Below are 19,966 nucleotides of genomic sequence, written 5' to 3'. Positions count from 1 at the left end.
GCGCCAAACAGCTGATTGGCGCTGCAAGCCTGGGAGGCGGGAGAAGTGGAGCGGCGACCGCGCGCTCGGGGAGGGGGCGTAGGAACGCTGTAAAAAAATATTGGGGGCACCGCTTTTTGGTGCCCCCAAATCTTGGTGCCCTAAGCAACCACCTAGTTTGCCTTAATGGTAGCACCGGCCCTGCACATAGCATATTGCAGCCCAGGGCTGCAGGAGCTGAGCCGTACTTCCCCTGCAATTGCTGCTCCCAGCTGCTAGGCACAGGAACGGAGAGCAGAGGGCACTGTCCCTCCTGTGCTCTCACTGTTCTCCCTGCTGGCATCGAGATAGCTTAGAGGTGGAGAAGGAAGCCACCTGACTGAAATATGGAGGGGCCAGGAGCCACATTCTGGGGGTGAATCAGGATTTTGTAGTGAAGGAGGCAGTTTTCTGTAGGACCCCCTCCCTCATTTGTTGCAGTAATTGGAAGGTGTACACCTATCATGGTTGCCGGGAGATGATAGGCCCAAGCCCAAAGCTAAAGGCCCTAAGCTTAGGGGGAGGGGCCATTGAATCCAGGTCACACGTAAATACTGGGGATAACAAATGAAAAAAACAGGAACAGGAGTGAAGGTCATAGGTTAAAAATCAGGGAGACAGAAGGGAACACTGAGCAGACAACACTCAACAGGTCCCTACTGCTCCTCAAAGGCATCTAAAGAGTCAGTGGACACCGCCAAGAGGAACTCCACTTGGAGGTGCAACTTAACGAGGAATCGGAGATAAGCTCCACAGTCTCAGAGCACCCCTGCTGTCCAGCTTCCTCCTCCTGGTGTGATGGATGGCCATCTTGGCCAGCACCAGGGAGAGGTTGACAAGGAGGCTTTCTTGAAACTTTGTGGGGCCATGGATGGGGTGTGTGGGAGAAATGCAGCCAGAACCTTAATAGGAGACTTTGGAAGACCCAGAATAGGGGCTGCAATCTAAAGCACCCTACGTAGATGTGCTCCAGGGTCTCCCTCTCATCTCGGAAAGGACAGGTGTCAGGGGAGTTTGTGAACCGCACCAGGCACATGCCCATGCTAATGGCTCTATGGTGGTTGCTAGTAAATGAGGCAGAGGATTGCAGGAAGGGAAAGGATGATCTCGTGGTTCAGGCAGTTAAATGCTGCCCTGAAATTGAATTCTTTCCTTATCTCTGCTACAGTGCTCCTATATGATACTAGGCAAGTCACTTAAACCAAACTTTTCACAGCCATGTGCATGCACCTCATTTTCTGGGTGCCTACTTTGAGACACCTAGGATCTGATTTTTCAGAGTACTTAGCATCATATAACACTTTCTGTTTTGAAGCACATCTTCCAACGGCTTCAGCTGTAGCAGTAAGCACTGACACAGCTGCAACTGCAATCAATGGGAGCTGTGCTTTGAACATATAAAATATTCTGAAAAATCAGGCCCTAGGTGCCAATTTGAGAGACCTACAATTAATGTATACCTTTACTTTAATTTCTCTGTGCCTCAGTTTTCCATCTGTAAAATGGGGATAATAATACCCTTTCATCTCCCAAGGCAGTTGTGAAAATAAATCAATTAAAATTTGTGAAGCTCTCAAACACTATGGTGAAAAGCACCATAAAAAAATCCCACTGGAAATTAATAATTCTGTCTTCTTCAGTACAGGTTGAATAATATGCAGTAAATAAGGCCTAGGTCCACACAATGAACAAAATTGGGGAAACTGAGGAAAAAACAAAATACTGAATAGGTGCTTATTCATCTTGTGCACTGAATGAGCCTGGGGATCCTGTAGAAAAATACAGTATGGATGTGACATACCAGGATACAATCCAGATTAATGAGTAGCTTTGTCACCCCTGCCCTCTAGCTGGAGCACCCTTTACAATACTTTGCTGCAGTGGCCTCCAGCCTGGACTGCCACAAACAGCCTCCAGCATGCTAGGCATTCCCAGCTATGTCTATGTATCCTGCAGCCAGCCAGCCATACCTTGGCTCTTACCAGCCTTGGTTATATTGCAGGGTGACTCCAACACACTCCCAGTCTTAGATTCTTCCCCCCCTCCCCAGAAATGTGTCTTCTGTACTGTCCAGACCTCCCTTGGACAATACAAGTTTATATGAAGCCTGCTATTTCTTTAGTAGAAATAATATTCATATAATTTGCCACCCTCAACAGAGTTTTCCGATCATTTCAATTTAAACACACTGGATTAGATAAAACAAATTTATTAACTAAGGGGAAGATTTTAAGTGAGTACAAGTTATGAGGCATAAAAGTCAGAAATGATACAAGAAAATAAAGTTAAAATGCTACTGGTGCCTAACTTAACAAACTATGTCAGATTCAAGCCACGTTTCCTACCCTATGCTTTCAGCAGTCTTACTGACCAAACTCTCTAAGTCAAGGCCCCTTCTTCCAGAATCCAATGAATGCTTCCTTTACCTCTTCAGGTGCCGGGGATGTGATGGATGGCGCGTGAAATGCCTTTGGGGGTTTGCCCCTCCTTTTTATAGTTTCAGTTCCCCTTTTAGTTTAGTAATCTCTTCTTGTCTTTTCTCATTTAGATAAAATCTACTTCTCTTCTTCCTTTTAGAATGTCCATCTGTAAATCTTTCTTTTGAACATAGGTATGTGTATGTTTATGTAAAAAGTATATTCTTTGTGTGCAATTGTGTCTCTCTTATAATATTCATCATTCTGTCCAACATAGGGAGTACTCTCAGGATTTTATGTTTAAGAGTAATGGGGCATTCAGTCTTGTCTTAGATGGTAGTTATTAGTTATGAAGACACATTGTCTTTGAATTAATTAAGTGGATGAATGCATGAATCCATATCTTTTCTCATGTTTGTAAAATATGTATAGATTGCTTCATCTTGAAAAATGGTACATATTTTCTCCATTTATTATTTTGTGGAAAAATTAATAACAAAAATAGTTTAATATATATTGTTTGCAGTTATTGAAATCTATTTGTGTGTGTTGTGGGATGGTCAGTGCACGGATTAAATAGAAAAGAGGTTAGGCCAGGGTCCTCTGACTAGATCTGAGTGGGCAGATCCCTGTGCCCATTGGGACTGGATCATTTTGCAGGATTGGGATCTTAAAGTTAAATGTTAGAAAGTCAGCTGGATAGGTCTATTTGTCTTACCATTGGGCCAGATCCAAAGTCCACGAGAGTCAGTAGGAGTCTCTTTGATGACATCAGTTGACTTTTGATAAGGCCCCATTGGCTATCATTCACATTTTGTTCAGTTCTCATTTAATGCTGATGTTTTCCCTTTTATTCCTCTGCCAAATGACTGTTATAAGCAGAGGAGAAAAGAATTTGTGAATGCAGGCCATGGAATGGATCTGTAGCATTTGGAGAATTCTGTATTTCTTTGTAACTAAAGATCATTAAACGAGTGTAATCTGTACTTAGGAGACTATGGTGAATTAGATATTTGTCATTTATAATGAAGGCTTTGGATTTGAGGCATTGAAATATTTGAGGAATATTTTGGGGAAAATAAAATTAAAAGCTCTGAGGTCTGGTTTCACTGGGTATATTGTAACCATTAGCTGTAAAGTCCTGATGAATACAATCCTGTGTATTGGCCCCATCCCCTTCACTAGTGTGACACTATGGAGAAGCAGCATAAAATGGAGGCCTAGAGATTCAGTGACCACAATCTTAGCTGTTATAAAATCTAAATCAGTGGCTTTCAATCTTTTTTTTCATTTTCAGACCCCCTAAGAAATTTCAAGTGGAGGTATGAACCAATTGGAAATCTTAGACATAGTCTGTGGACACCAGGGGTCCATGGACTACAGATTAATACTAAACTGATACTTACTGGTAAGTGCTTTGCCTCAGCAGGTATTTACCAGAAAGAATAAATTTCAGCCTAAAACTGGAAGCCCTAATTATGATAGTATACAACAGTGTAGCAGTGTGGGATTGTAACCTCAGCCCAAACATCATTTGATACCTTTTGTTTGTGGTAATTAATTTCTTCTAGAAAGCATAATTATCATTCTGATAGTTCATGTGAATTTCAAGTCCTCAACTAAACTCTATACCAGGACCCAGTTCTGTAAGGTGTTCTGTAAGGGGAGAGGTAGATACGCTGGAGGGTAGGCATAGGGTCCAGAGTGACCTAGACAAATTGGAGGGTTGGGCCAAAAGAAATCTGATGAGGTTCAACAAGGACAAGTGCAGAGTCCTGCACTTAGGAAAGAAGAATCCCATGCACTGCTACAGGCTGGGGACCGACTGGCTAAGCAGCAGTTCTGCAGAAAAGGACCTGGGGATTACAGTGGACGAGAAGCTGGATATGAGTCAGCAGTGTGCCCTCATTGCCAAGGAGGCCAACGGCATATTGGGTTGTATTAGTAGGAGCATTGCCAGCAGATCGAGGGAAGTGATTATTCCCCTCTATTTGACACTGGTGAGGCCACACCTGGAGTATTGCATCTAGTTTTAGTCCCCCCACTACAGAAGGGATGTGGACAAATTGGAGAGAGTCCAGTGGAGGGCAACGAAAATGATTGGGGGGCTGGGGCACATGACTTACGAGGAGAGGCTGAGAGAACTGGGGTTATTTAGTCTGCAGAAGAGACGAGTGAGGGGGGATTTGACAGCGGCCTTCAACTACCTGAAGGGGGGTTCCAAAGAGGATGGAGCTCGGCTGTTCTCAGTGGTGGCAGATGACAGAACAAGAAGCAATGATCTCAAGTTGCAGTGGGGGAGGTTGGATATTAGGAGAACCTATTTCACTAGGAGGGTGGTGAAGCACTGGAATGCGTTACCTAGGGAGGTGGTGGAATCTCCATCCTTAGAGGTTTTTAAGGCCTGGCTTGACAAAGCCTTGGCTGGGATGATTTAGTTGGTGTTGGTCCTGCTTTGAGCAGGGGATTGGACTAGATGCCCTCCTGAGGTCTCTTCCAACCCTAATATTCTATGATTCTATGAATGCCTCCTGCAAGGTTTTGGTTAAAGCCAATGAGTAGTGAGGATACTCAGCACCTTGTAGGATCAGCCCAGAGTTGATTATGTAATTGTGTTCTTCCAGTCTGCTTTTGGACCTTCCACTGGCCATGTTGATTCTGTTGCAATCCTAACATGTTTACATGAACAAATATATTTACCAGTGACGTTTGGCTTAAAATGTTAATTAACCACTATTAACTTTGAATGGAAGACTTGTGAAAATGCATGTGTGGTATCACCATAATAGCAGCCACAGGAACTCAACATAATCTGTGTTCCTATAATGAATACGAAATCAACCTATGATGATGAAGCATTTAAAACAAAATGCTGCGCAGCTACTTATCCTTCCAAATCCTTCTTAAATATATTTCAGCAACACACCCCTCACTGTGATTATTTTTCACAATTTAAAAAGCTTTCTGAACTTCGCAGGAGATCTTTTGTGCTGCACTACAGGCCTGAGCTTTACTATTGCTTAAAGTTCCCTGGTGTATTTTTTCCCTTTCCGAAAGTTTCTAAGTAATCGTTCTTTATTATTCCTTCACAATCACTACAGCACTGAAAGAATGTTCAGGCTGTGACAGAAAATGATAAAGCTGAGGCAATTCCCAGCTGAGGGTGACATGGCACCATATGTCCATCACGTACTTGCAGGCATTAGAGAGCAAATTAAGCAGCTCATTATAGTGGTACCATGGTGTGTGGGTGTTGGAAGAACGTATGACACCTTCTATCATTAAGTGAGGATTTCATATTTGGGGCGTTCAAATACAGCTCATTTATTTTAAAGCAAACCTTCATTAGCGTTTTTTTCCCCCTCAAATGAGGCAAGCTGTCTTGTCCCCATTATGGAACAATGACTGGCACAATCAAATTCATTTGCAGCCATTAGTTTTAGTGATAGGGCCTCCAGTGTCAAATTCTAACATCTGCTTGCTTTGCACTCAGAAGAAACCGGTTAAAGGTTTTTAAAGGGCAGGATTCCCAGCTGGTGTAAATTAGCATAGCTCCAGTGAAGTCCATGGAGCAGTACTTACATACACCTGCTGAGGATATGGTCCTTTGTTTGCATTTTTTAAAATTGCTTTTCCCTTGAGCTTTATGTTAGCCTGGAGTGAATTTTGATGCTCGGGTTATAAGCTTCTGGAAATAGGTGTTTATAATGGAAATGGTGACCTGACTTTAATGTTAGCCTTGCTGACGTTCTACTGAAATAGCTGCACCATTAGACTTATTGACTATGACGTCATCTTTGTCTACGTAAAAACACAAAAAAGGAAACCCATGTTAAAATAATGTGTAGGGCCTGCCGTGTGCCTAGGACAGCAAGGAAGTTCTGGATGGAGGGTGGAATAATCCTGTATCAGATCTTGAAGGTAGCAAGCAATGACCCCAAGGTCTATTTGTGTAAACACTGGTGTCCCTGCAGGCGCAGCCCTGCATTTTGCAGGATGACTATGTGCAAATGACCCCCAGCTATGACATCCCCCCACTTACCCCTCTGTGTATCCACAACAGTCCTTGGACCTGACATCCCCTCCACTGACTTTGCTGTCATAATCCTCTTTTCCCTCACTTTGCACAGTCTGGGATCAATCCTTACATCCAGCTCAGCTGCACCCAAAGGAGGGGGCAAAGAGGGCTTTACGTCACTTTTTTTCTCTCCACTTCTGGTGCTAGCCAAGGCCAGTTCAGCCCCGGCACAGCTTAGATCAGTCATAGTGCAGATCTGCATTACAGCGGCACAGCTACTTATGGTGCTGCAGCTGTGCCACTCTAGTGCTGTAGGGAAGACACTTCCTATGTCCATGAAAGGGGTTAGTATGAGAGATGGTAGCTAGGTCAACGGAATCATTCTTTCATCACCCTCGCTGTGTCTACGCTGCGGGTTAGGTTGACGTAGCTAAGTCGATCTAACTTTTAAGCGTAGAGCTGGCCTTAGGGTTGCTCTAACTTACTCTCAGCTATAAGAGTCCTGTTTTGGGGATTGTCGGAGCACAGCAGATCACCAGGCTATGCCCTCGATACACTCCTTATGCTAGGACCAGGAAAGATGTAGAACTAGTTAGGTAGCTCTGTGCCACTGGAGGATTCCCCTGCATAGGAGAAAACCTCAGCTAGTCATTTAGACCTGCTTTTTTAGACTACTCTGGCAGAACAGTCTTGCCGGGTTCAGGATCTGGCCCATTTATCTGCCCAGTTTTATAGACCACTCCATAAAATACCAGGCAGTGGTGATTCAGTACCTTTGATTTTAAAATATACATAGTAAATATTGGATATTGAGGTGTGAGGTTGGCTGTGTCATTGAATATTCGTTATTGGGCTGTTGTTATGTTTGACTTTTGTGGGGGTCTTCATTTTTTGTGTTTTTAAGGCTCCATCTAACAGATTTTGAGCTGATGTTGAAACCAAAAAGCAGAAGTCCAAAGTCAACATACATGTTGTTTGTGATAATTTTAAAATTGTTTACCAACGGTATGCTTTGTATACGATTATACTGATGACTTCAATAAAAAGCTACATTAAAATAAAAAGAAGTGGTGATAGTGTTGGGGGTTCTATAAATACGGAACCTAGATAAAACAATTCCTGGTTTTGGTTTTACAAAACAAATAACCAACAGATGAAGCTTTGCAAAGCTACCAATAATTCATTTCCATTCATTGGCTAAGGAGCATCACTAACTGGGGAATTAAATAATACATTCACATTTCACTTACTGGACCCCTTGTATAACATGTGTCCCACATGAACTAAAGAAGGGCCCAACTGAAACCTGGGAATTGAACTTTGAACCAGGATCTAAATTTTGCAAGAGGCTTTTATCTTTGTAATGAGTTGATCCAAAACTACAGTTCCAAGTACCCCTGAACTTAAAGGTGTTTAAAATCCTGACTTCGCTTTTGCAGTTTGGGCCTCTCTGTAGAACTGGTCTGAGGAACAGAATGATATGCAATGTGTTGCTGCACATAACATTATCAGGCCAAACAGATTTTCCTTTCAATGCCTTTGCACAAAGGCAAACGTTTATTGCTTCATTGTGGCTTCCAATCTGCAAGGTGATGAGTGCAACTTTCAGGGTTGTGAGCACTTCGTGCTCCCATGGATGTATACAAAAATGAAGAGTGTGCTGCCCCTTGCAGAATTAGCATGGAGGGTGCTTGGCACCTTGCAGGATTGGGCACTATTCTTAAATGTTGCTTCTTTTAGGCAGCATATTGGGCCAATCCTATGAGTAGCTGAGCACCTTCTATGAGGTCCTGAGCACCCACCGTGCCTTGCAGGATCAGGCCCACTATGCAAAATGCAACAGGTCACACAACATCACATTCAGCTTGTGAACTCATTTAGCTATGAGGAAATCTGGTTAAAAGCCACCAGAGGGCGCATAGAAGCAAATGACAGTGCAAGAAAAACAGCCCTTGAGTTAGATGAATGTTCCATCACTGTGTCCTTTTGACCCTGTGGCCTATTGGATTATTTGCCTGGATGTTTTGGAGTCACCTACATTCAGACTTGAGAAAATCTTTCATATCTATTTTCTGCCCCTTCCACTCCCCTCTCTCCCCAACACATTCACAAACTTAAGAAATTGTTTTCAACAGTGCACATTTTATTATTGTGAAAGGGAAAAAAGACGGGATCAGGCATGGTAATCTCTACTTGGTAACTTACAAGGCTCTGAATGTCTTTACTTACAGAAAGAGTACATTGCTCTCATAAACACTTATACTGCTCAGAATATTAAAAAAAAGATAGAGATTAGATCAAAGATGGACAGAGTGGGGTTTTTGTGTTTTTTGGTTTGAAAGTGTGAACTGCTTAGTTGATGGGTATAGTTCCAAAATGTATTATAGCTTGAATAACAACGGAGAGCATGTCTTGAATATGACTAGTCTAACAGTCTTCAGCTGTCAGGGCCTTTCCCCAGATTTTCCTGGTTATTTCCCTCATTGGCCATGTGTTAGAAAGTCAATCAATTTTCTTTCCTGTGAACTGGTTATCCTGTTTCTCTGGTCAGAAATGGGCTGAGCGGTAATACTTGGGCTGAGATTTCAAACATCACAAAGCATCAGTGTTTTTGGATGAGGGATTTCGTTTAGCACCAGACCTAGTTTCATTTGGTTCAGATCCATATAATTTCTGTCCATGTCTTTTGGGTGACATATACTATAAACTGTAGAAAGTCTTTCCTACCATTTTATTACATGGGGGTAAAGGGGAGATGAATTAAAGAAATTCTGCAGAGTAAATACTTTTACTCTCTGTTGATGTAGGCAAAAAGCCTAAACCTATTCCCAGTCCCACATTAGCTTCCCTGGAGATGCGTTGGAATGGCGCTGGTCTAACTGAGAGCAAAATTTGGGCCTGAGCGTATAAGAAGGATTTGTGCTATAGCCAGTATATTAACAAACACTAGATATGTTACATGTGAATGCTATTAATAGCAAAAAAGCAAGTGACAAATAAGTCTTACAGTATCCTAGACAAACACTGGTATATAAAGTATATAAAATGAGCTGCCTCTAGGCAAATGATGAGCTCCTGGAAGAATGTCTAATTATGGTACAAGTAATAGATTACATTACAAGTAAGATCCTAATTTCCAGTTTCATTAATATATTAAGATGTAGTAGTGGTTTCCAGTGCTCTCTGGTGGAATAATCACTGGTTTGCTATAGAGCTAGGCGAAAAATCTCTCCCACAGCCTGAGCATTTGTCTCTTGTTCTAAACAGTCTTATGGAAATGTGAAAACGTGTGAGCTCATTTCTGAACCAATTCAGAAAAAGATGAAAAGAATTTCTTGTCTGCTGCCATATGTTTGTTTGCAATTGGTAATAGTACCTGCTTAGCTCACTTCAGTTTGAAGGACTTTGCAATGTGGAATTGAGGCAAAAAAAGGCAAATTCAATTTTATTTATAGGCTTTTCGGTGACCCTCATCACTGTAGTATCTGAGTGTTTCACAACAGCCCCCTGAGGTAGGGGAGTGCTAACACCAGTCCCATTTTCCAAATAGGGACAATGACACTGGGAGATGAAGTGACTTACCCAGGATCACACATTCAGTCTGTGGCAGACTGAGGGAGAGAGCATAGCTCTCCTCCTGAGTCCCAGAGCCTTAGCCACAAACCCATCCACCTATCTGCAGGACATTTGATGCAGAGAACAGAGAAGGAAGGTAATGTACCCTCTCCAAATCCTCTGCCCCTCAGTCTTGCAAGGTGCTGAGTGCCTCTGAGCAGTGCTGAGCCCCTGAACTTCCATTGAGGCCAGTGGGTGCTATGAATGCTCAGCACTTTGACTTATCGGATCCCTGGTAAAACCATACCTAGAATATTACATTTCTGGATGTTCCATTGCAAGAAGGTTATTTACAGAAAAGAGTAAATACTTTATAAGGGGACTAGAAAGATTTCTGTACAAGGAAAAAAATTAAGGCCCTGATTCAGCAAAGCCCTTGCTTAAAGTTTAAATCCCATATATTGGTAGCCTGACTTAGTGAAGACTGCTGCATTTAGGATGGTACAAGAGGGTATAACCAGGAACAATATGGTGAAGTTAAGATACTAGGTTGTAGATCAGGAAAAAAATTCCCAGCAGTGATATCTGTCAGGCTGTGTACTACTCTCCAAGGGGAAAGAGAGAAAGTCTATCACTTGGGACATTTAAAACTAGACAGTACAGTGCACTAGTAGATGTACGATAGGAAACCAACCTTCATTTGTTGGTGCGGGAGCGGGGTGGACCAAATGACCCAATGAGTCTTTCCAGTTCTAACTTTCATGGTTCTCTGAAGGATTCCAGATGCCTTAATTTATGTGCAATGCACTGTCTGTTGGTGATCAGTGTGATAGGGGAGGTGCGGTGGTGGTACTGGCGATGAATGAGACAAAGTATTCCAGCGCAAAAGAATGGATTTGGAGGAGTCTGCTTGTTCCTCCCTAGAGTCCAAGAGAATTGTAAATGTGAGGAAATCACTCGTTAACTGAAACCTGAATGCAAAGGTTGACATTCGTTCAAAAGTGTCATTAATTTCTCTATCTCTTTGAAGAAAAGGGAGCAGCAAATGTAGAGAGATACAGAGAGAAACATAAAATGAGAGGAGCAGCCTACCTAAACCTGCTAAATTACACACCCCAGCAAGGTGAGCTTTGCAGATTGTGCCCTTGCTGAAACAGTTTTGAAAGGAGCCAGCATTCTGGAGCACAAGTGCTCATAGTCAATGAAAGGTTTGCAGTGCTGAGTATCTCAACTCCCACTGAAGTCACTAGAAGCTGAGGGCAGAGAGTGCTTTGCATGTGGTGCTGAGCGCACCCCACAGGATCAGCCCTATCCTGGCTGCACAGAGAGGCTTTTATTGCAGCACAATAGCATTGCTTTTCTCCTCATTTCCTCTCTTATTTGCAAACAAATACTTTACCATCCAAGCAGGAGAAAACTGTATGGATAGAATGACCCAGCAGGAATGTAGCCCAATACTAAGCAGAGGAGAAAGCCATTGTTCGTGTTGTCACGGACACCTGTATAGATTGGATTAGCACAGCTATGCGTGTGATTAATGGGCCAGATCAAATTCAGAAACATTACAAGAACTTATACAAAGCCACATCATATATTTTTTTTACCAGAGAGCCTAATAACAAGGCAAAGCCTGGTTGCAGCCCTGACATAGCGTTCTCTTGCCAGCCAGATCACCCTCCAGGAAGGGAGGATCAGATCCTGGAAAGGGAGTCGGTGGAAGCACAGACTGGCAGACAAGCCCTGAGTAGAAGAGTGGGGCGCAACCAAAGGTTTGTGGGATGACCCAGGTTTTGAATTATGTTTAATACCTCTGAAACTTAAACACCCCAAAAGGAGCAGTACTGGCAGGCCAGAGCACCACTATACTGGACCTTGTTGGGAGAGAGACATACCAGTGGAATCCTGCAACTGGGTGAGTTGTGCCCCAAAGGGCCACAAGTGGGCACCATCCAGCAATCTAGTTACATTGCCATTACACGTTATTTTTTCTGCTTCAGACAGTGATGGTAGCCTAGCACTCCTGGCACAAGTCTAGGTGCCAGGAACAACTGAATCCTAACACTGGCTCTGACGCTGACTCCCTCTGTAGACTTGAGAGTCACAATTTCTTTTCTTCAGTTTCTCCATCTGAAAAATGGGCAATAGTACTACTACCTGCCCCAGAGAAGGGTTATAAGGATTAGTGATACTTTTGAAATCCAGCATTCAGGGCTAATTTTAGTAATGTGGGGGTCTGAAAACTGTGGTGGATGGAGAAGCCTGCTTCCAGTGCTGCAGATTCCTCTGGTATGTCTTTTCTCCTAGAATGTGACTGGGGGATTTGCTAAGATTAGAGGCAGGGGTTTTTGTTCCTTTTTCCTGACAAAATGTTGCATGTTTTATTTCCGTTGAACAAACCATTTGAATCTAAATAGCACGAGGCTTTTGCTTTTCATGAAACTGATGAAAACATGACATTTTAACTCTTTGGGGGTAGATATTTTTCTCATAGCTCTAATGGATGTGAGAACTCTTCCTTCTTAGTGCGTGCCATGTCAGGGGCATCTCAATACTCTTTCTTAGTGAGCATCTTGGCTGGCATGAACTAAAGAGCCAACAGGTTACCACCAGGGGTATAGGAGCAGTACAATCCAGGGAAACAAATTGAGAGAAACTGAAATAAAGTATGTGAAAAATATAGCAATCCTGACACACAGAAAATGGGGCACTCTTGTACTTGTGCTTTATTTATATATCCAAATGTTCTTGCCAGGGCCGGCTCCAGGCACCAGCTTAACAAGCAGATGCTTGGGGCGGCCAAGGGAGAGGGGCGGCACCTGCGGCAGTTCGGGGGCGGCAGGTCCCTCACTCCCTCTAGGAGCGAAGGACCTGCCGCCGAACTGCCGCCGCCGATTGCGGCTTTTTCCCCCCCCCCCAATTTTTTTTGCTTGGGGCGGCAGAAATGCTGGAGCCGGCCCTGGTTCTTGCCTTTAGCCCAATTCCCTAAAGATTGTATCATCTGCTACCACTTATTTGTTCAGTACCAAGAGCAGAACATTCTCACACCTTAGCGTTTGTGTTTGCCTGAGGTCACTGCTTTTTGTTGGTGTTTAGTATATCACAGTTGCCACAGATCTGAAAATCCAGTGATTCTACTGACTGCAATGTGTATTTACAATAAAAATTGTGACTCATTACTGGATCTTTTAAAATTTCCCCTAGTGTGAATTCAGTGAAGCAAAACTGATCAATATAATGGTCAACAGCATAACAGAGTAAGGAATGATGAAATGTTGAGGAGTATATACAACTTTTCCTCCTGATAATTATAATATTACTCTTGAAGGACAGCCAATGAACTTCACTAAGGATGAGTTCAGTATGTCAGATCTTCAATTTAGAGACATTGTCAAACAGTTACATTTTTGTGCTCGCAGTTGACCTAAAAGGAGAGGAATGGTTTGAGCCACTTGTCTCTCTCCTGTTTTGCAGCAGTGACTGACCCACAGAGTTTTAAATATTTTAAAATAAAAGTTATTCCCCTCCCAATTAATAAGGTTTCACTGCTTTGGGATCATAAACCTACTAGTTCTCTGTTGAATCCCCCACAAAAATGAAGATAGACAAGACCTGCATTTTTAATACAAAAAGGAAGTATGAGTGACTGAAATCTCTTTCAGATTTTCTTTGTGTGACGAAGTGGGAATGTTCTTAATGTTTTATCTGAGTACTGTGTGGGTGCCTCAGTTTCCCCTATGCATTTCTTAAGTATCTAGATGGTGGGATAAGGGTGTATGATTGTTGCAGAGCCCTAGAGGGCAGGGGTGATGCTGTCTGCACAGAGAATAGCCGACGCCCTGTCTCCTGACAACTGATGGCCTGGGCCCCTCCCCTGCAAAGGTGCCAACTGAAGGTGTTGGAGAACAAAGAGGTCAGGTGGCCTCCTGGCCCGGGAAAGAGACAAAGGCCAGAGGAGGAGCGGGAGAGTTTCAGTTTGGAGATGGCTCGGGAAATGGAGGTGGACCCAGACCCGGAGTCTGGCCTCCCTGCCCCCAAGATGGACCTGACTTAGGGGTCCGGTTTCTGTACCTACAAGCTGTTTTATACTGTGTTCCTGTTTTCTAATAAACTTTCTGTTTTACTGGCTGGCTGAGAGTCACGTCTGACTGCGGAGTTAGAGTGCGGGGCCCTCTGGCTTCCCCAGGAGCCCCGCCTGTGCGGACTCGCTGCGGGAAGCACACGGTGTGAGAAGGGGATGCTGAATGCTCTGAGGTCAGACCCAGGAAGGTTGAAGCTGTGTAAGCTTCTTGCCTTGGAGACAGTCTGCTCACAGAGAGGAGGCTTCCACAGAGACCTGACTGGCTTCGTATGGAGTAATTCCAGAGCATTGCCTGGTGACTCCGTGACACTTTGTACATCATAAACCAGCAAAACAATAAAAAAATATTAAAAAAATACTTAAATCCCATTTTTCAGTTTAGCAGGTCATCTTTAAAAGTCATGAAACAATCATTTCCTAGTGAGTAAATAGGACAAGATAGATGGTAATATGGTAGTGTAAGTCAGTAGCTTTAGAGTGCCATCAGACTGAAGGTCAGCTTGTAGAAGGACACATTATATAATGATTAGAGCAGTGGAAAGGATATTTTGGGTCTGATCCATTGATTTAAATGGGCTTTAAGATCCTAGGTTCTATTCTCAGCTCTTCTAAAAACTTCCTATGTGACCTTGGGCACATCTGTAAGGTAAGGATAGTACCTCGCAGGAGTGCTGATTAGCTTGTTTGCAGTGTACTTTGTGACCCTACAATAGAAGTGTGTTGCTTAGTGCTGTTACTACTACAGATTTGTTTGGAGCTAAGTATAGAGTTAGGTAGTCTGGGAGGTTCTAGTAGTCTGAGTACTTTAACTTGATAGGAGATTTCTTTCTTCAGAGCAATAAAACTATCTATAGGAACATATATTGCACAGTGGAGTTACACTTTGCTGGTGACAGCTAATTTTGAGAAAGCATCTTTTCTCAGTCTTCTAAGACTTATTACTTTGATATCTTTTAGTAACTTCTCACATTTACATGGACTACAACCAAGATTTTTTTTAAAATGGCTTCCTAAAATTAGGTTCTGAAATAAATGGCCTTATTTTTAAAAATGATTTCAGTGGGAGCAGCTGGTTGCTCATCAAGCTACTTATTTAGGTACCTAACTATGGATTTAAGAGCCTAACTTTAGGTACTCATATTTTAAAATCTTGGCCTAAAAATATTTTCAGAGTAGGTATTTCTTGGAGTTATGTTACTACATATGATGATGTTTTCTGCGTATGTTAATTCTGGGTTTGAACTTTCCAATGACTTGGACTTTGGGATAGCTTTAAGTATTGCATTTTCATCAAAGATGAATAAATGTATGTTCCTCATTATTACTTAAGTATCTTCTCTCCCATCTTCTGTCTGTGTTATGTTTGATTTTTACCTTTATGGAGTGTGGTTCCAAAGATTAATTATGTGGCTTGAATAGGTAATTTCATATAGCATTGTGACACTAAGCACCCCTGTCTTCACACCCTCCATTCTATTGTACAAAATATGCCTTGTTGAGGTATCATTTCAAAACTAATAACTCACTGATCATTAATAATCTTGCATCACGTATGTAAGTGGTGGGTATTAAGAGTTATGGACATATGCTGGAATGATAACTAAAATATGTTCAAGGCAGGCATGTCAGGGGGAGTTGGTAATAATAATTGATTCTCTGAGCAGCCCAATCTTCAGACAAAGACAATGAAGGTCCATTTTTACATCTGAGGTAAATGAAGCTATTAAGCTAACAAGTGGGGGAAGAAAGAGCATGGAGCTTCCTTCACCACCAGACTCCATCTCATCTTCCTCACAGCTTGAATAACCTTTACTTTGAGGGGTACACCTCAGAAGAATCCATTTCAAAGGTTTACTGGTCTATAAAAACATGTGGCTGAACCTCAGATGGTAAGCAATTGAATCAACTGATTGTAAACAATATTACTGTATTATAAAAGCGTGTAGAGTGAGGTCTTTTCTGAAAGCTAATGACACAGTGGTGATTAATATCATTGTAGCAATGTATGTATTAACACTAGGTAAGGAATTATGGATACTCACTGATACTAGGCTGTTCAGACTGCCTAGGCATGAGGGAATGTCACAGCTATCTACCTTTCTTCTGTTTAAGAATGGAAATGGACATCCCATTTACATACAGGGGGAAGGGAAGCTCACAGGAAGGGGAAAACAGCATAAGGTCAGATTCCTGGTGGACACAGCAAGTTGAGCACACAGGAGGGCTTCCTGCCTCCTGAAGCAAGGTTTCTGAACTTGGGAGATATAAGCAAGGACAGAAGCCATCTTTGGTGTCCATCACTAGACAGACACAAGGGAACAGAGCCCTTGCAAGCTGAGAAAGATGGGCCCTTCCACTAAAGGGGGGAGGTTGAAGTCTCTGGATGTGAGACTACACCTGCTTAGGCAAAGATCTTTCACTTAGGAAGACAAGGGGAACCAGCACATTCTCCTTTTGTGGAAGGTTCTAACTGAGGAAGTCAGCCATGGCTGGGAAGAGGAATGACTGGTGAGAGAAAATATCTTGAACAAAGCCTGTATCTTGCTAGATTCAGTTTTTAGTATTTTGTTTTACTGGTAACTCTATCTTCTCTCCTTATACTTGAATTCACTTAATCCTACGTACATTTTGTTAATAAATTTATTTCATTTTTACTGTAAACCAAGGCTGTGTTTAAGGGAAGGATGCATTTACCTCCCTTTAAATTAATAAGCTGTGATGTATTTTTGTGTCCCTAAAGCAACAAATGAACCATACTGTTTCTCTGAACTGTCGAGGAGAGGGATGGATGTTGCCGAGCATGTGTTTTGGGGGAAAATTTGGGACTGGGAATGTGTTGGGGTCACTCTGCAAGTAGTAACCAAGGCTGCTGGGGTCAGAACTGCTGTAACAGGGCTGTCTAGTACACAGATGCTCATGGAGTGACCTGCATGCTGATAGGCTTGTTGTGAGAGGCCCAGGTTAGGAGCTACAGCAGCAAAGGCATCCAGTATTACAGGGCAGGCAGTGACACAACTCCTCACTGGTCTGAATTGCACCCCAGAACATGAGAAACCTATCATCACTCACCTATTAATATGCTCTGTTACTGTGGGGAATTGTTATCTGTATTGTTACAACATTAGGTTTTCTAATGGTTTTATTTCAAATGGCACAATACAAATACCTAAAATGGCTAAAAGTCCAGAGCATTGTCCTGCAAACTCTTAATTACAGGAGTGATCCTTACTTAGACATGGGGCTACTTTTATGTGAGTGAGGCTTTTCAGGATCAGGTTTCTACATATTACTTCCAAACCAGTGGGCAGCAGAGTTTGGCAGGCTGCATGTTAGCATCACTCTCCTGCCAGTGAAGATGGAAAGAATGTTCTAAATTCAAAATCTGTTGGTCCTTGATTCAACGGAGGTAGCATTTGTAAGGGGTGGTGGTGGTGGTGCATATTGCTGAATACTTTCACTTGTCACTTTTAAATGCTGGTTGGGAGTTCTCTAACTCCAACTGGCTACTGCCAAGCACGAAAGAGGCTAAAGCATATGTGCTCCAGCCAATAATTCCAGCATACAGAGGAATAGGAAGATGATCATATGGGAATGGGGTAACTAATAACTAAAAAAGAAAATGGAAGAGAGCTATTTTCAGGGGTTTATTGGGAAATACCTTAATTAAAGAAGACTCTGAAAGAAAATACACGTGCAGGGCTAGGAGCATTCACTAGGTCAAGCGATTGGAAAAGATGAATGATCTAAGAGCCAGGAGAGAGTCTCCATATCTATCACAATGAAAGGAAATACATCATATGAGAATTGATGTGTTAGTAATATCACAACTGAAAGAAAACTTACCAGGGGGAAGTGACACATGGGATTACGGCACTTTCCACTAAATTGGGTTGGGATGCCCCCAGATTTAGCATATATCTACACTTCAAACTGGGGGTGCAATTCCCAGCTCAAGGAGACATTTTTGCACTAGCTCTGATGGAGCTAGCATTCTAAAAATAGTGTTGCCATGGCAGCACAAGCAGTACATACCTGTGTCAGGTGCTAGGAAAGGCAATGTAGAAGTTCTAACAATGAAGGATGCTTCAATGTCACCTTACAGAATTGAGGCTTAAGAGAGTGATCTACCACAGTGGTATTCAAAGGAGGGGCTCTCTAAAACAGATTATGCACCCTTCTCTCAAATTCCCTCTCCTTGTCAGTGTCTGGGCAAGGACCGGATGAATTAAATCATGCAGGTGATGGAAGATATAGCTCTCAGCAGCTGCTGTCTTGGGGGACATTAACTGAGAACCTTCCAGTGAGGAGAGGGCATCTGTCATATTAACAATATGATGGTAGTGAAGGCTAATGCTGAAATTGCTGTAGAGGAGTTTGATATTTTTGTTTGTTTGTTTCAAGCAGCGGAGAGAGAGGCCATCATTTTGCTTTTTAAAAAATGCAATTATGCCTTTTAATTATCTGCAGCTGAGTGAAGTCTTGTGACAATTACAAATATAAAGGGATTTTGCCTTGGTCCACATGAGACTTCCCCAGCATGCTGTGCCGAGCCTGGAGGAAGCGGAACTGCTTTACTGTGTTTATCTTGAGAAACATAAACAAACATAATAAATAACAAACTTCATTGTGGATTAAAGATGAGCCTGTCACACACACAAATACGCATATGTGGAGTTCAGTCCTTGAGGATCACTTTTGTTGCCAAGGATTAATCTTTCAGCTGAATTTTTTGTAGGAAACAACCATGCCATCCAGTTAGGGTTGCCAGATGCAATTAATTTGCTGAGAGGATCCAAATTTGGCTGAAATTGTCTCTTACTGTGACATCAGCACCTTTGCACGGCAGCACTGGATCATGAGAAATATCATAAGGAAGATAGCAGCATGAAGAGACAGACTTCTCTCTCTCCTAGGCTATAAGAGGAGGCCACATGAGGCCTCTTAAAGCAATAGGAAAGTTATACAGTCTTTGACAGTAAGGTGTAAATGTTCTTTACTTGCATTACGAGTGGAGCATTAGAATTTCAATGTTAAATTGGTTTGTCTGTATTATATCACTCTAATATAGTATTATGGCCATTTTAACATTCCATAACTTGATTAGATGGTTATTGAAGGTCTAATTCTTCCCGGTGCTGAGCACTTTGCCTCCTGTTGACTTTGGGATTAGGAAGACAGATTTTTAAATAATTCCTTTTCCTACCCCCCAACACACTCGTATATGAATAATCTCTGTTATGACAGGGCAAGATTTTCAAAAGTGGCCAATAATTTTAAAGACCTCAATTTTTTGAGTGCCCAACTTGATACACTTTAAGTGAGTCTATTTTTCAGAGGGTGGATGCTCAGTACTTTCTGAAAAGAAGTCCCTTTACAGGTCTCTCATAGGGCACCTCAAAAATGGAGGCACCCCAAATCATTAATACTTATGAAAATCTTGACCGTTGTTGCAGATCCAAAATCAAAGCCACCTATCAAAAAGATCTCACTTTTTAATCTGTTGTTATGGGTAAAGGAGGTATTTCAAAGGCCTTTTCTATTCAGAAAGAATTACAGAACAAATGTCAATTCTTTCCTAAACCTTTAATGGGTTCAGAACACAAACCAGGCAAAGAAATCCTTAGAACTTGTTTTAATGAGGGCTCAGCTGACAATGAATAAACATTCCAGACCATGACCAGACCCTGTTTGAACTCATTTAGCATTACTACTGAGAAACTTACTATTAATTCTGGTTAAACTACAAATGCTGTTCAAAAACGTAATATATATTAAGACCAAGAGTCTAGGACTTCAGCAATATCAAAGAAATATCACCCCCTCCAACCCCTAAAAACCCCCAAACAAAACCAAACCTTGGTCACTTGAATGAAAGTCTTT

The sequence above is a fragment of the Terrapene carolina genome, unplaced genomic scaffold, assembly GCF_002925995.2.
Source record: "Terrapene carolina triunguis isolate 2854851 unplaced genomic scaffold, T_m_triunguis-2.0 Scaffold96, whole genome shotgun sequence".
NCBI lineage: Eukaryota > Metazoa > Chordata > Testudines > Emydidae > Terrapene > Terrapene triunguis.
This window is presented reverse-complemented; position numbering follows the sequence as displayed.